Genomic DNA, 17374 nt, shown 5'->3' on the forward strand with positions numbered 1-17374 from the left:
TTACCCATGTGTCTGATGTCAATTGGTGGGTTGGCCAGGACTACGTTTAAAATGGCCTTGTCTGAGTAAGAAAGACACAGACCTCTCTTGACCTGGATCTCTTTCCCTCCAGGTTGCTAGCCTTGTGTACAAAGCAGAAAAAGGGCCCAAGAGCAGCAGGTGGGCAAACTCCAAAGTGCGAGTGCTTCTCAGCTCTCTGCATACATTGCATTTGCTTTTGCACCTCTGGTCAAAACAAGTCACATGGCCTTCCTGATTCAAGGGGAAGAAAAATATATTCCACCTCTAAGGGGACAGGAAGAATGTGTGGGGGCAACCTACCATAGTCTGTGCTCCAGCCACAATTATTCATATTCCTCCCACATGCAAAATATGCTCTCCCATGTTCCAAGACCTCCAAAACTGAATTCCTCCAATCTGGGCTTGTTCCTGTAGCAGTTGGCTTTGGCTGCATAACAAATAACCCCAATACTTAGAAGCTTAAAATAATAACCATTTATTTAGCTCACAGTTCTATAAGCTGATAATTTGGGCTGGGTACATCTGGGCAATTCTGATCTCTGCAAGTACTCATTCATGCATCTTTGGTCAGTACTCCTTGCTCCTCCACATGACCTTGGATCCTTTGGCATGCTCATCCATATGGTGGCAGGATTCCAAGAGCAGCAAGAGAAAACAAACCCCAATGTGCAATCAAGCCTTTACTTTTATGCCATTGTTAACATCCCATTGGCAAAGCAAGTTAATGGCTGGGCTCAGAATCAGAGCAGGAGAATAGTGGAAGGTAGATGGCAAGGGGACATGAATACAAGGATGGGATAATTGATGATCGTTTTGTAATTTATCTTCCACAGTGAAGTTGAGTACTAGTAGATGTTGAGAGAAAATGAAAGATGCAGCTCACAAGTCTAACTTTCATAACGCAGCATTCAAGCCTCTTGAGAAGGGGTCCCCCATATCTCTCCAATATCAACGCAGTTTATCCTGCAACCACACACCTGCCAAGCTGGGCTCTTCCCAGTTTCAGGGACCTGCCCCAGCTTTTTCATCTTCCTGCTCACTCTTCTCTGGATTATCCCCCATAATTTTTAAAAAAATAGTCAACGGGTACCAAGGGATTCAGTGGCAGGAGGACTTCATCTAGCATCTTGAAGGCCTCCACACTGGCTGCCTGGGTTTTCTTGGCCAGATACTCAGCCTTTGATGGAATCCCTGCTCTGGGTGCTATGGCTGAGGAAGTTCCTAGCAAGGATGACCCGGGAGATGTGGGTGGCACTGCCTACTCACCCTCATCCTCCAGCTGCCCCATCACCAAGTTCACCAGCGGTTAGGTGCCTTGCAGGCTCTCACCTCTATCTTCACCCAGGCCCAGACCAGACATCAACAGCACAAACCTGTCCAGGTCAAGGGGTGGTGCAGGCATCTGAGGAGCAAACTCTGGGAAGAAATGGTCTTCCACCAAGAACTTGCCATTATCTCTCATGGAGTTCAGCACGGCCAACACCGTCCCTGTGGCCAGGCTGAACATATCAATGATAACTTCCAGTTTGATACACTGTTATTCTTCTTCCAAGACAAGCTCATCATCTGGGTGGATGTACTTGCTCCAAGGAGGTGTGGTGAGCTGACTGTGCTCCTTGCTGACCTCTTGCAAGTTGGAGGGCTCGAGCTCCATGGCCTTGAGAAGGGTCCCCACCACACAGCACTTCTCCCTATGCTGCAGCTCACACAGCTTCTTTATTTGGACTTCACTGCTGAGCACAGCAGCCCAGGGGCCCTGCCTCTGCCTCTGCCAGGAGGGAGAGACCATTGAGGAGCTGGCCCCAGGAGGACAAAGGGATTCAGGATGTGGATGGGCCCTGGATAGGTCTTTTTAAGAAGGAAGGCAGACATGCAGAGAAGGCAATGTGAAGTCAGGGCAGAGACTGCAACGACGTGGCCACAAGCTTGGAGTACCAGCAGTCACCAGGAGCTGAAAGAGGTGGGAAGGACCATCCCCTGGAGCCTCCAGAGGGAGCATTGGCCTGCTGACACCTTCATGTCAGACTTCTGGCCTCTAGGACTCAGCTCCAGGGGACTGGCGCTGGGCCTGCTACATGGAGATGCTCGCTGCATTGAAGATGAGGAAGAACATTTCTCCACTGCAGCTGGGCCTCATTCTCCAGGAAAGGCCTCATTTGGATGAGGTGGGCGGTATCAATGTGGGCATTCTGCCAGGTATAGCTGCACTCCCCCAGCCAGAAGGGCTGTGAGTATTTGGTGTAAGTCACCATGGGCATGCGGGCAAAGATGACATCGCTGGCCGACTGTGGAGTTAGCCTGCTCAGAAAACATGGTGTGCTCCAGGAGGCCAGACTGCTGTGCACAGACCAAGGAGGACATGGTCACTCAGGCATCCACTGCCTGCTCCACACCTCCACCTGGACAACTACCAAGGTCTCAAATCCACATGCCCCAATTCTTCATCTGCTGCTTCCAGCTCTTTAGCACCTGCTCTATCTCAGGATATGAGGCCAGATAACTCTCACCACACACTGGGGCCCCCATTCCTCATCTTTATCTGACCACATGCTTTACATCCTCCTTAACCTCATGTAAAGCCACTGCTCCCAGAAGTCTTTCCTGATTCTTATCATCCCTCTCCCCCACTACACACACAGACATACATACACACCACCACCACCACCACCACCATCCTCATCACCACCAAGCTGGACATGACTATGAATTCCTGCCTATAATCTCTAGAGCCCCCTCTGTGCCTCTGTTCAGGTACTTAGTGCATTGCACTTATTTGCAGATGGATGTTATCTCCTTTCTTAGACTGTGAGCCACCAGAGGGCTGGATCCTTGTGTGGATTCATTCTTTGTCTCCCTCCACAGTGCCCAGCACAAACTAGGTATCCTCTCGACCTAAGGAGGTCAATTCTGAATAATTCAAAGATCACAGAAGAAGACATTGCAACCGAGCCAAGAAACACCCTTCAGAGAGGAACTCAGAAGAGCAGCAATTGCCTGCCCACTGAACAAGGGGTAGGGCTTTGGGCTTGCCAGAAAACACATCTTGAAACAGAGGTCAAATTCATGAACAAATAGTCCTAAACTCCATCCAAGAAAGAACTTCCTCTTAGGAGAACAGTCCAGGTTAGAGTGGGCTGGCAAGAAGAGGAGTGAGGCACCCTATCTGGCAGGGAATCAGTCTTCTGGGTAGTGTTTGAGAGAGTGATTTTGCTGAGCCCTTAGTCTGTTTATATTTAAGGTTTGCACATTAATAATTCCTTCATTAGACTTATGTTTCCCCTTGGCACCAGGAGTGTGTATCTCAGGCCTCACAAATAAAGGGTTTTCAGGAGCGGCTTTCCTCATGAGGCAGCCTGTGCTGAACCTGACCGCTGGCCAATTCCCCGAGAGTTGGCTGGGCACTGGCACATTGTGTTCCATGGGCAAACTAGTGTGTGATTAGATTGGGGGTGGAAGGTGTGGGAGGGGAAGATGATTGGGCAAGTGTGAAGGAATTCTAAAATGTTAGAGAGGGCCATTTCAGTAAATTTCCTTAGACACACACCTACACACCCCTGTTGAATGGGCCATACTCCCTCCTGTCAGAAACCAGTAGCTCAGCAGAGGAAGACTTATTCTTTAGAGTGGGTGGAGTAATTAAGACAGTCCTGTAGATCCCATCCTTCTCTAACACTGATACTCTTAGATCAGCCCAACTTCCCTGAGTTTTAAGTGGTGAACAGTGCCCCAGCATGTATTTATAGCTCCACAAATACCATAATGTCCCAGGACTAGAGACAGGTCTGCTATTGGACCTGAGTGTCAGGAGTGACAGAAGGGAAGGGATGCTCATAACCACAGAAGGTGGCTCCAGGTGGCACCACTGCCGTGAGCAGAGGATCCATCCTAGGAACTGGGCCTGGAGTGGCTCTTCTGACCCCTCCCAATAATGTCCCTGAGACTAAAACACCTCCAGAGAGCAACCCCCTTATCAATATGTCAAAACTGAGAGTTCCAGTCAAGATGGCAGAGTAAGTGGACACTGTGCTTACCTCCTCCCATGACTCCATCATATTGCAACTAAATTATAGAACAACCAACCTGGAGACCATCTGAAGAATAGCTGAACAAAAGTCTTATAACTAAAAATATAAAGAAAAAGCCATGTTGAGACTAGCAGGAAGGGTGGACATGAAAATGGGCTGGCCCCAAACCCATGTGTGGTAGTTAAGAATGGAGAGGGATATCTCAGCTTCAGAGGTCCCCCCTGAGGAGTGAGGGGTCTCAGCTGGGAAGGGGAGCTCACAAAACATCTATCTGTGAAAATCAGTAGGGATCTGTCTATCTAGGTGAGATAAAAGGCTACTGAAAATACAGGTGTCCTCTTAAAAGACCCACATAAGCCACATAAAGGCTCTGGCTTGCAGGCACATACTCTGGGCTCCGATAAAGGGACAGTGGCAGAAAGTGTGTCAGGGGCACCGGAGACATATAGGAAAAAACTGAGTTTTGTGGCTTCCAGGTGAGGGCTGGAAAGACGGTTACCATTATTCCTGTATTGAGCCCTTCTACCACATGGCCAAATCTGAATCTGCACTAGCCTGATGAACTCCACTAGCTCCACTCTGAAGACTTCCTGAGACCATTATCCACCAACTTATGCACTGCTTGAGGCTTTTCTTAGGGCTCTTTTAAACTAGAGGGGACTATTTTATATCAAACTTTCCCTCTCAGATTACAGGAACTGTAATCTGGCTGAAACCACTCACCCTCTTCTGCCTCTGAAGAAAAATTCAGTTTAATGCCAGCCGATATTGTTCCAAGAATCTGGCCCCTCTCTCAAATCCCAGCCCTTCCCACAAAGAAGCTCAAGAAGTCCAAGAGGAAATCCAATATTCTCCTCAAAGCAGACATCAGCACAGTGGATCTCAGGTGAATCCCTAGTCAACAGGTGATCTGGAGAGGATGGGCTGGAAGAAAGCATGTCACCACTAGGTCCTGAGCCAGAGAAGCAGATGCTTGAAGACCTAGGAAGAAAGTTTCACCACCCTCACCATCCCATGGTTTCCCATTGTTTACAAAAAAGTCAGATTATTTTGTTCAGAATTCAGGTACTTTACATCATGACCCAAAATAAGTCTAGTCTCATTTTCTGCTAGCCCTTCAAACCACTAGCCACTTTGGAGCATTTCTGCATTTCTGCTCCCAAAATATGCCCAGCTCATCCCACCTGCAGCTCTTTGTTCCAGCTATCGAAACATTATTGATTTTAGGATAGATTCACAGACCCTAAGATAAAAATTCAAGTATAAGTATTTTTTTACAGAGGGTGAGGGGAGATGATCAAGAAAATACCAGTAGGATAATCAGGGAGGATGGAAAGTAATAAAGGGAACACTATTGAGTAGGTTCCCAAGGTTTGATTCTACTGGGGAACTCTGGGAGACATTGTAGAACCTACTTCAGAGTTGTCTCCACCTGAGAGAGAGGGAACTGGGGTGTTTATCCACCAACTTCCATCAGTCACCAGTGGTGGGGTTCTGCGGGAGAACTGGGAGGTATTGACTCTGAAGCATTCAAGTCTAGCTTGCATGGGAATGGTGACTGCAGGAGGCGATGGCCAGTGTACCAGAAGTATCACCTTCTTCACTTTCATGCCTCTATTCTCTCTCCCATCACTATTTTTAGTCTCTCCAAATGGCCCACTCATCATAGGACAATGCCATCTCCTCCAAGAAGCTTTCCTCATCTTCATACAGAATTGGTGACTCCTCTGTCATCCATAATCACAGCACAGCTATTACAAAATTCTCATGTTCCTGCCTTCAGGTTTTGCCTTCACTCAGTTGATAGTTAAAGGCCGAATTGATGACTGACTAGGTAGAGTGGTAGAGACACTCACCCTCCTGCCTTGGTCTCCTTCCTTTCTGCTTTACACACAGTGGTATCTGTGATTTGTACACTCATTGCAGGTCTTTAACCCTGTTAACATCTCAAGTTAGAAAATACATCTTTAAAGTGCCATTTGGTACTATTGCCTGACTCTGTTCTTATTGCAAAATAAAAATTTAAAGGTTGTTATTTGAAGCAGTGCATGGTAATTACTGTGTTGTATAATAACAACAGTTTTATTTGCATATGGTCATATAAAAATAGGAATAAATACTTAAAAACCAACTGCTCTCTCCAGTTATCTGAAACTGTGATACACTGAAAGCATCTACTCTTGCTCTGTAGAAAGAGGAATGTAAATGGAAGAAAACAAGTAAGAAGAGAGGAAGCCCAGACTCACAGAGGGTAAAAATGCTGGCACGTGAGGAGTAAAGTGGTTTCTGGGAGCCCTGAAGTGACCCACAGCAGTGAAGTGGAGGACAGACTGGTGTAGGCAATCTTACTGTTTCCTGAAAATGACTTTACAGAGCGTTGCAGTGAATGTGGGAACAGAGCTGTCTCACCTGCCACTTCCCAGATGAGTGTAAAGAGGAATGAGGAGCTGCCTGGTCAGCTCAGCTGCTGTAACAGAATTCCATAGACTAGGCACCTTAAACAACGGGAGTTTATTTCTTATAGTTCTGAAGGCGGGGAGTCCAAGATCAAGTTACCAGCAGACTTGGTATCTGGTGAGGTCTCTCTTCCTGGTTCCTAGAAGGCCATCTTCTCATTATGTCCTCATACAGTTGAAGGAATTAAGGATTTCCCTGGGGTCTCTTTTATAAAGACACTAATCCCAGTTGAGGAGGGATCCACTTTCATGACCTCCAAAGGTCACACCTTCAAATACCATCTCCCTGGGGGTTAGGGTTCAACATATGAATTGGTAGGTGGGGGCGTGGGGTGCATTCAGTCTATAGCAGAAGCCTATAGCTATGGTTAATAAATTAAGAAGCTGGAGCTTCTACTGGATCACAAAGGAAGTCTGAGACAGCATGTGATTAAATGGGGATCTGCTTGCAAACAGGCTGTGTCTAACTCATGAGCTGCCATGTTTGCCCTGCTTAGAGATCAAGTGTCCACACGATTGTGTTTCCTAAGGAGTAAGGCTCTTACTTGATTGTTGATTATTTCTGAAGGTCAGGTCCACTTCCCACAGAAGGTGGGAAATCCAGAAGGTTGAATCAACCTCTAAAATGAAGAAACCAGTAACCCAATAATGAAAGTGATAACAGGGCTAGGTGAGCATGAGACTAGAACGTGAAGAATTACTGTGTTATATAATATTAACCACTATTGCCTACACAGCATCTCAGCATGAGGGCTCTCTGGGGCAGACACTGTTATCTTCAACTTAAGATACCCAGTTCCTAACACAGTGCCTGTTGCAAGTAATATTGTGTCAGTGATATCAGTATTCATCATGTAAATGAGTCACATTTAAGACCTCTCCAGTCTTCTTCCTCCCAATGGTCCTTGGACCCGCCTCATCTCCTCTCCCTTAGTTCCTCTGCTGGTCCCTTTCCTGGAGTCCATTAATAGATGACTTTGGTTCTAGACTTAAAGGGGACATCAAGGACACATACATATTTTAGGGTGAGGGGTGGGTTCCTGGAGACATAAAAGAAAAAAACCTAGTAAAACCATTCTTATATTTCTACTTATCACCCACTCAGGAAAGAAAATATTTCTGCCAAAGAATTATAATAGAGCCGGGACCGGTTTAGCTCAATGGATAGAGCGTCGGCTTGGGGACTTTAGGGACCCCGGTTCGATTCCAGTCAAGGGCATGTACCTTGGTTGCGGCATATCCCCAGTAGGGGGTGTGCAAGAGGCAACTGATCGATGATTCTCTCTCATCGATGTTTCTAACTCTCTATCTCTCTCCCTTCCTCTCTGTACAAAATCAATAAAATATATTTTTAAAAAAAAGAATTATAATAGAGACTCATATCTACCTCTTTTCCTTCATTCAAAATCTTACCCATCACTCAACCCACGTTTCAAACACCACCTACACATATAAGCAAGTTTGATCCCCAGTCCTAATGCTCTGTCCCTAGAGCCCCACACACTGTGCCTTTGCTATGGCACTCACAATTTACTGTCCTCTACTGTATTACTCATGACCAGACTGTAGGACCTGGTGGGCAGAAATGGGTCTGATTCATCATTGTCCTACCTCATTCCAACCTCACTGCCACCCCCAGTTTTCTTTCTGTCTTCCAAGAAATTGAATTTTAGAATAAAAGGAAGTATAGTCAGGAATTTAACTTGACTCAGAAGGATTTCAGTCCAACTTTCCAAAAAGCCACTCTCTAAGCTCAGGGGCTGGAAACCTGCTGTCTATCTGTCCCATGACCCCCAACTTCCCCTCCGGGGCTCTTGGCAAGTACCTACTTGTCTCTCCTATTGCCCAGGCACAACATTTTCCTGCTCATCATACTGTTATGGAGGAGGTTTCTTCTATTGATGAAGACAGGGTTGGGCAAGATGGTCATAAAATCTCATAAGTGTGGAGCTGAAAGTAGGCTCTCATCTAAGGCTGCCCTTCCCTTCTACAGTCCACCTGTCAAGAAGACATCCTGCGTTGGCTTGAACAGCATTGATGGGGAGTTTGAACTACTGTCCTTGGATGGCTGAGCCTGGGAGACACTTTCCTCAGATTCACTTCCACCTTTGGAGCCCAATTCTACCCTGAGGGCTGCACAGAACCTTCTGCTTCCTCTTCCCCAGAGAAGTCTTCAAATGTTTGGGGACAGTTCTCTTGTCCTCTTGAGTCTTATTTTGCCAGACTAAATGACCTCAGCTTTTACACCGTTTTCACCTGTCCTAATAAGGCTACTGTTTTTAAGTGCTCTTGAAAGAACATTCTCTACAAGGTGAAATAGAAATGAGCAGTCATGTTGCTACTGACCCGACCCCTGGCTGCATCTCAGCAAGAATACATACTTTCACGTCTCTCCAATGGTGCAGAAATAATTGGTGGGAGTCAAATTCGTACACACACTTGCTCAAATCATGTCAACAAGAGGCTGAGAGATTGAACAGAGTGTGCGGCTTCTGGTTTGGTAGAAAAACAGAAGGTCAGCACCCAATTCAGTTGCCCTTTCCACCCCTTTAAATACAGATCAGGGTAAAACAAGGAGACTGAGAACCAATAACTCAATTGGAAACTTTCCTTTAAGGACTTTGAAGCAGGATGTGTAGGACCAGAATGTGGGCCAACCAGGTAATACACCATCTCAATAACAAAAAGATGACACTGATGGCGGGAAAATTCCTGAAGAGACTTTTACTAAAGCACTTCTTAATCTTGTTTTCCATAGTCTTCCTTTCAGAGAACACTAGAAGTGTTCAATATGTCAGATCTCTCAAAAATAAATTGTAAAAAGACCACTAGAATTCTTCCTTCCTTTCTTCTCTTCCTTCCTTCCTTCTTCCCTCATCTTATTCCAAAATGTCTTTGAGGTAACAAATGTCCAGTGTTTTTGTGCTTAAAATAGCATCGAATTGCTCATTGCTTCACATGAGTGGCCAGTGTTTGGAATCCAAAGTCTTTTTTGTGAAAAAGAGTTTGAGTCAAAGATAAACCTGCAGTAATGAGTTCTAACCCGCAATCAAATTAAATATCACAGCATTAGATTAATTTTAACCCAACAACCTATTGTTATTTCAATCTATTAATTTTTTAAGTTGGCACAGAATCCTTCCTAAAAGTGAATGCTATGTGGACATGTCACGTCAGTATGTCTATGTTAAAGACCTTTAATCACCTTTTTAGTAAAAAGATTAAGCAACATTTTTTTTTTAAGTTTAAGAGTATTCATTACATAATCTTAAATCAAATCAGTAATAACTTTTGAAAGGGCAGTAATGAACTGATGGTCACATCTCCATTTTTGCTTGCTTCGGGGATCAGATGAGAACACATGCTCAGAACGTACCAGCTTAGAAGACTCTCTAGTTTTGAAAAGAGAATGTCTTCTCTCCTTCTTAAACATCATAGCCTTCCCAGCTTCATCCTACACTCACCTAAAAGAGAAAGTCAATTTTGTTACCTGCTTAAGGCTTAATAAGCCTAATTCATGGGAAAGATTTACTACCTCTCAAAAGTATAAACCCTGGCCTGTGAGAGAGTGAGAAAAAAAAAATGGGGAAGGGAAATCAAGGAAGACTTCTTAGGGCAAGGGGGTAACTCCTCCCAAGTCTGTTCCTGAGAGCTTGGTGGCCAACTGGAAGAGCCTTCCCTCCTCCTTACAGTGGAGTTTAGAAACCCGTTCATCCCTTACATGGGGCAGCAGAGCTGGGCCTTGTGCTTGAAGGGGTATTGCTTGGGGCATGGGACAGTGTACTCTATGCCTCTTTTCTGACCCCTACGAAGCTCAATTTGAAATATCTGTCACAACTGATATCCCAAGGAGTCTGTGAAGAAGCTGATGTGCAGCTTCCTTTAAGTGCAACACTTGGGTGGCCCTACACTGGTGGAGCTACTCTGGCCCCACCCTTGGAAGGAGAACCCTGCTTGGAAGGCAGCCCCTGGAAAGCCTTACGCCATCATTTGCTGAGTGATTCCCCTTGGCTCAACCAACATGATCGTTTGGACCAGTCTCCATGCTAGGCCCTGAAGAATTCAGAAATCAATACTAATGATATTAATACAGTAGCTAATATACTCCATGCTCAAAAGCCACAGTAAATTAGCCAGCGAAGTCTTCTTCAAAATTTTGAAGAGCAAATAAGAGGTCACTTGCAGTCGAGGATACATGGAATATGTAACAAAAATGGTTAAAAGCCAGGAGGACTGTGGTTTCCTGGGGTAGGCTGTGGAGTTATGAGAAGGAACTGTGCAAGGATTCAAACTGGAGAGCGAGAGCCTGCCCTGCCAGGGACATGGCTGGGATCAGCAGAGTGGGAGCCTCTCCAAGCCGCAGGCAGAGAGCTGGAGAAGCAGAAAAGGAATGTAGGAACGGTGTGTCCAAGAGGTTGGCTGAAGGCCTGAACTCCCATCACTGGAGCATCCTTGTTGGACTTCTAGGTGTTTCTAGCACATTTCTGAGACTAGGCTGCACAGATTTAAAGGATAGGAAGGCACAGGAGAGAGGTTGCAGGAGGAGAACATGCACAGATAGGTGTGGCTGAGGAAAGCAAGAGACGTTCATGGTGAGGGGTTGTTCCTCAGAGTATAAACAAGTCTTGGGAACCAGGGAATGAGGGCTGGACCTCATGGGGAGATACCCCCAACTGTGGGCCTCCCTGAGGTGTCTAAGCTCCAACCACCCATGGAGAACAGGAGGCTCATCTATAATTTGTACCAATTTTTCTGACAAACTCAATTTGAAGATTCAGCTCAATTACTATCAACAAAGTAAGTGAAGCAGAAAATCACTTGCTTCCCTCGGAGCAAGGAGCACCATCAGTGACTCCAAAGGAGCCAGAGAGCGTGCAGGCCTCCATCAGGGCACAAGGCCCTGCTCTTCTGTCCTTGGCATGAGTGGGGGCCTAGCCCACCCAAGAGGGCTCCTACCCAGCTCCCACTATTCCTCAAGGTGCTTTTATTTATTTATTTTCTAAAATATATTTTATTGATATTTTACAGAGAGGAAGGGAGGGAGAGAGAACTAGAAACATCGATGAGAGAGAAACATCGATCAGCTGCCTCCTGCACCCCCCACTGGGGATGTGCCCGCAACCAATGTACATGCCCTTGACCAGAATCGAACCCGGGACCTTTCAGTCCGCAGACCGACTCTCTACCACTGAGCCAAACCGGCTTCGGCCTCAAGGTGCTTTTAGTAAGGTAGCAACTTGCAGAGGAAAGAACAATGGACTGGAGTCAGCTGGCCTTGGTTCTAGTCCTATCACTGGTACTGACTGCCTGGAGCAAGTCACTTCTGGAGTTGCTGTTGCTCAGCCTTGAAAGAGCAAGAAATAGTCCTTGCCAGGCACACTTTGCAGGGTGATTATGAAGCTCAAATAAGAATATAGATGTGAAAGCTGCACTTTACATTCAGGGCACCGAGCAGATGCACCCCCTTGAGTGTAATGGTGATGATGGCAATGATGGGAATGGTGGCTGAGCTACTTTTTATGCACAGTTTCTATAAATATCACACCAAAAGATGAAGTCCTGATTACAATGGCCTAACTTTATCCATCACATTTATCTCTGGGTTCTCACCCTGGCTCCAAAGAATCATTTTTAGCTATGTGAGGAGTTTGGGTGGAATGTCTGAGAGCATCTTTCTCTCCCCTCCCCAGCCCTATGGTCAAGTCCAGCGACCCTTCCTAGGTATCCTCTCCAGGGGCATCAAGGACGTGTAGCTCAGCACCCACACTGAGATCAAGCTCTCTCTAGTTTCACCTGGAAGAAGGGGCAGGTTGATGATCTTCAAAGCCTTTCCAGGGTTCCAATTTCTAAACACAGCAAATTATTCTGACACTATGACTGCTAACTCTTAGAGAGACTCAAAGAGAGGGCTAGGTGGGTCAGGGCAATACCGGTAGGAGATTAGTGTGTGTTGTGCGTGTGTACATGTGTGTGCATGTGCACACATATGGTGGGCACACTTCAAGAGCTGTACTTCTCGTTCCACCAGCTGCCTCTTCCCATACCATATCCAACAGATGAATGCTTTATCTGGAATAAACAAAAATAGACATTATTTTGCGGAAAAGGAAACTGGGGCAATGATAAAAGTGAATTGCCAGTGCTTATTGAGAGATACTCTGGGTAAGCAGGGATCGGAATCTCAAATTGCCAAGTTCTCGAACTTTTTCTGAGAACACAGCTGGGCCTGTGCTCTCGTCTGAAATGAGCTTGCAGCCTGATTCGAGGGACAGGTGGCTAATGTCGGCTGTGGAGAGAGGGAGAGGGATGAAGAGCTTTTTAGGCACCAAAAATACTTTCTAAAAATGTCCTTCATCTTAGCCTCACATTTACAAAGATTCTATATTTTATATACTAAATGAACTAAACATATAAAGTTAAAATGAATTTATTTCCCCATTATTTATTAAATAAATTTATGACTGCTGAGAGAGATTTCTATTCAGCACCCCAAAACATGGATATAATGCTGGTCAAAGGCCAACAATTCAGTACTTCAAGTAAGCTCCTTTTGTGCGAAATTGTATCAGGCCTTTTGAAATCACAGACACGGACTACCTTTAAGAACTTCTTTTAGACTAGGAACCAAAAAGTTAGACTTCTGGATGAGACCAGCTCCAATTTTACAGATGAGGAAAGTGACATGTAGGAGGACGAAGTCACTTGTCCAAGATCACAAAGAGAGTCTGTGGTACATCTGAGACTAGAAGCACATTCCCAGCCCATGGCCTGGATCCTTTCTTCAGCACCTGGACCAGTGAAGGCACAAATGCATAAAACCAGCCTCAGCTTTCCAGACCGCTGATGCTTTGACAGATCCAGACTGGAGTAGGAATGGGAAGAGATAGCTCACCACACCTGCGACAGAATTCAAGTAAGGTTAAGTATTATAAAACCCAGCTCACAACTAGCTGGGTCTGTCTGCCAGGTGACTCATGGTGGCAGAGGAATAAGCCCCGGCCAAGGTCATACTGACATCCCAAAGCCTGCCTGTGCTGTCTTTCCCCTCTCAAGTTTCCCTAGAAAACACAGAGCCCAATCCTTTTGTAAAATCACTCAGGGCTCTGGCTGAACTCGCTGGGGCTCCCAGGGCTAGGAGAGGCCTCACTGCGCAGGGCTTGCCAACTGAAGAGTCACAGGTTGGGAAGAGGCAGCATTTTCAGTTCAAGCTGGATCCTATTTACTGTTAAAATTTTCATATCTTGACGTTTTTAGTTTTTTCTCCTGGGGGGAGGGAGGGGAAGGTGATGGAAATGTCATTTGCTTGTCATTGAAAGTTAAACTCCCTTTGGCTAAGCACTGGGACTGTGTTACTGAACACTTGCATCTCTGGCCAAATGTGCTCGTTTGCAGCAGTGACTGTCCGATCCTTAGGTCCTAATGACTAGGACATTATAACAACTCCGACATGATACATGCTTTGTTCCTTCTCACTGCAGAGATCTAAGGAAAGCAGAAGCTTTTAAAAATATGTAAATTTAAATTTGGGGACTTTCAAGTAAAACTTTCAGGTAAACCCTTCTTTCTTAATTGCACAGTAGGTAGGCAGCAGCCTTCATTCATTCATTCATTCATTCATTCATTCATTCATTCATTCATTTTTTCATTCAATAAACATATAGTGGTGCTTCTAAAGGTCCAGGTTCTGTGCTAAGAACTGGGGATGAACCAGTGAGGGAGTGAGAGAGTGAGTGAATGAGTGAGGGAGTGAGCGAATGAGTGCCAACCTATGTGTAGGGTATATTTCCATATCACCTTTCTTATTCTCCCAGTGACGCTTAGAATTATTAAATGTCTGTTTCCCTGTCAGAATGTAAGCCCATTCATGAGTGCAAAGACTTCCTGTCTTACTTGTCACTCTGAACCCAGTCCTGGGCACAGCCCCAGGCACATCCATATTTGTTCAATGGGGGATGATTAGTTGAATGAAGGGTGGGTTGGCAAATAAATGAGTGAACAAATGAATAAGTGAGAGATAATGGGTTTCATAAAATATTTTTCATTTTCTTACTTACTCATATGTATATTATTCATTTTATGCATATTTTTATTCTTCTGCATTTATTAATTTATTATTTTAAAATATTTTTTTATTTTAAAATTATAGTTGAGATGTAATAATTATATTTGTTTCGGGTGTACAACATTCATTTCAGTGATTAGACATTTATTATAACTTATGAAGTGACCTTACCCCAATAAGTCTAGTACCCATCTGACACCATACATAGTTAATACAATATTATTGACTATATTCCCTATGCTGTATTTTACAATTTGTTACTGTTTTTATAACTGGAAGTTTGCATATCTTAATCCCTTCACCGTCCTACCCCAACTCTCTTCTCATCCGGCAACCGTCAAAATATTTTCTGTATCTATGTTGTTTGTTTATTTTGTTTTTTAGATTCCACATATAAGTGAAATAATATGGTATTTGTCTGTTTCTGAGTTATTTCACTGAGCATACCACCCTCTAGGTCCATTCATGTTGTTGCAAATGGCTGAGTAGTATTCTATTGTTTACCTACACTTCATTATCCATTCGTCTATCAATAGACACTTCCATATCTTGGCTGCAGTTATTTATTTATTGCTTGCCTTATTTCTGAAAGGATTTAAAACATCATCATCAGAGGTGAAAGTCTTAATTTTTGACCCCATGGCAAACATTTCAGAATGTGTCCCATATCCTTAGCTTGTCATAATTCAGAACTGGGCATTTCCCGAACACTGCCCCAGGCAAGTCGGGTCATGGAAGGATTGTGAAGTGTGATTCTGGCCCTCCAGCTACTCAGTGTAGTGGTGTAAAGGCACAGGCATGCTCAGGTGACAACTCCTCTGGGAGAATGAAGGGATCTATCCACGGAGCATCTATGGCAGTGAAAGAAAAGGGAAAGGAATGGTTTTTGCCTGAGCAGAATCAACTATGTCTTATTTTGTGCTTATTCCTCATAGTGCTGATCATTCAGCAATTACAATACTTGATACTTTTCTATTTTCCCATGAAATTATTAACATACAGGGAAATTAATTTCCACTTAGCACTAAGATTTTTTGTCTTAGTGTCCACGCACACCAACTACCCCAGTTGCCCATTTTGACAGAAGGCAGTGAGCAAAAATAAGTGCATTTGGGGATTTCTTTGGATTCCTTTTATTGTAAACCATAATAAGCACTACTCATCTGTCAGCATGAGGCTGGGTGCTAGGATGATGCTGAAGAGATTACAGTCTAGTGTAGACAAGCAAGAAGGTGATTTTAATACAGTGTAATAAGAGTAGTGACTGAGGTCTACACCTGGGGTGCTGTAAGAGCAAAGAGAAGGGGCACTTGGACTGGACCAGAGGCTTCAAAGAAATTTCTTAAAAACCAGTGGGATTTAGCCAAGAGAAGAAGGAGGTGAAGATAATATTCCAGAAGGACAGAACCCTCTGAACAACGACCCCAAGTTTGGGAAACTATGAGTCATTCTGGTTGGCTGTGCCCTGGAGTGCATGGAGGGTGGGGTGTTAGGGAGAAATTGCAAGGTGAAGCTAGAAGGTCGACATAAACTAGATCACAAATGACTTTGAGTTGTTCTGAGGATTTTATTTCAGATGCAATAGGATTTTTAAGCAGGAAAGTGACATGATCTCTTGGGCATGAGCAGAGTGATTGGAGATGGGAAAGGCTGGTGGCAAGACAATCAGTTAAGAGACTGTCCTGTAGCAGAAAGATACAAAGCTTGGATGAAGGCAGTGACAGTGAGAATTGTGAGCATGGATGGATTCAAGACTATTGCAGAAATCCTATCTAATAAAGAGGGAAAATGCTAATTGACCCTCATGCCATGGCAAAGATGGCAGTGCCCACAGCCAATAAGGAGGGAATATGCTCATTGAATGCCCTCAAAGATGACCACACCCACAGCCATAAGATGGTGGTGCCCAGTCCCCTCAGCTCTGCCACCCACCTGCCTCCTGAGTCTCCCAGTTCCCTGAGCCCCCCCAGCTGCCCAGGGCCAGCCCGAGGCACAGGCAAGCCTCAGATGGTGGCTGCCCAGCCACCCAGGGCTGCCTGAGGCTCTGGTAACCAGGTCTGGCCGAGACTTGCACTGCTGGCAGTGGCAGCAGCAGAGGTGTGATGGGGACTTCTTCCAGATTAGGATAGACTGGAAACTGAGATAAATGGTTTCAATGCATATAGATAAGTTAGGGACAGGAACCCTTCATATTTGTTCACTGGGTTGCTTCCCGTCCATGAGGGCTCTCAGACTGCGAGAGGAGGCAGGCGGGGCTGAGGGACCTCCTCCTCCAGTGCTTGAATTTTCTTGCACCAGGCCTCTAGTATCTGTATAAAAGAGAAACTGCTCAAGAGTGGAGCCAGCAGTTGGATCTCTGGTTTTCCATTTACACTGCTCTACCCTAGTACCTGCATTTCATCAACCTCGGCTGCTGGAGCCCAATTCATCTCAGATGGTTTAAAAAATCTCTCAAGGGACAAGAAAAACCCCCACCTACCCCTATGTATGACTTTATAAGCAAATCAAACCCTTCTCCCCTGAAATTCATCCATCAAAACGGAACTCTTTCTCCCTGGGGCTTTCAGCAGGGAGATTTTACTCTGAGTTTCTTAACAAGCAGTGGAAAGGCGATGGTAAATCTGCAGCTCAAGTCTATTCAAAATTGCTCCTGCACAATGCCAGGAGTCCTGGCCACAGGGGTCTTGGTCACTGGCCTGAAACAGTGGTTTTCACCTTTTGCCATAAAAACATCCAAACCTGTAGAAAATTTTAATAAGAGTTTATTAGAGCTGAATTAATGATAATTGTCAGGAAGCAAGATTTCAAAT

At 45.0% G+C, this 17374-nt stretch overlaps 1 pseudogene across 1 annotated transcript in view; it reads right to left on the reverse strand.

Moving 5' to 3' along the window:
• Positions 1-1558: 1558 nt before the first annotated feature.
• LOC311615034 (mitogen-activated protein kinase 8-like) overlaps positions 1559-17374 on the reverse strand; it is a 109755-nt pseudogene continuing 93939 nt past the window's right edge. The window contains exon 3 of the transcript in view: positions 1559-1789. The product of the transcript in view is annotated as a mitogen-activated protein kinase 8-like (transcript). The remainder of the gene's footprint in view (positions 1790-17374) is intronic.

The sequence above is a fragment of the Pipistrellus hanaki genome (assembly GCF_964339955.1).
Source record: "Pipistrellus hanaki genome assembly, chromosome: 2".
NCBI lineage: Eukaryota > Metazoa > Chordata > Mammalia > Chiroptera > Vespertilionidae > Pipistrellus > Pipistrellus hanaki.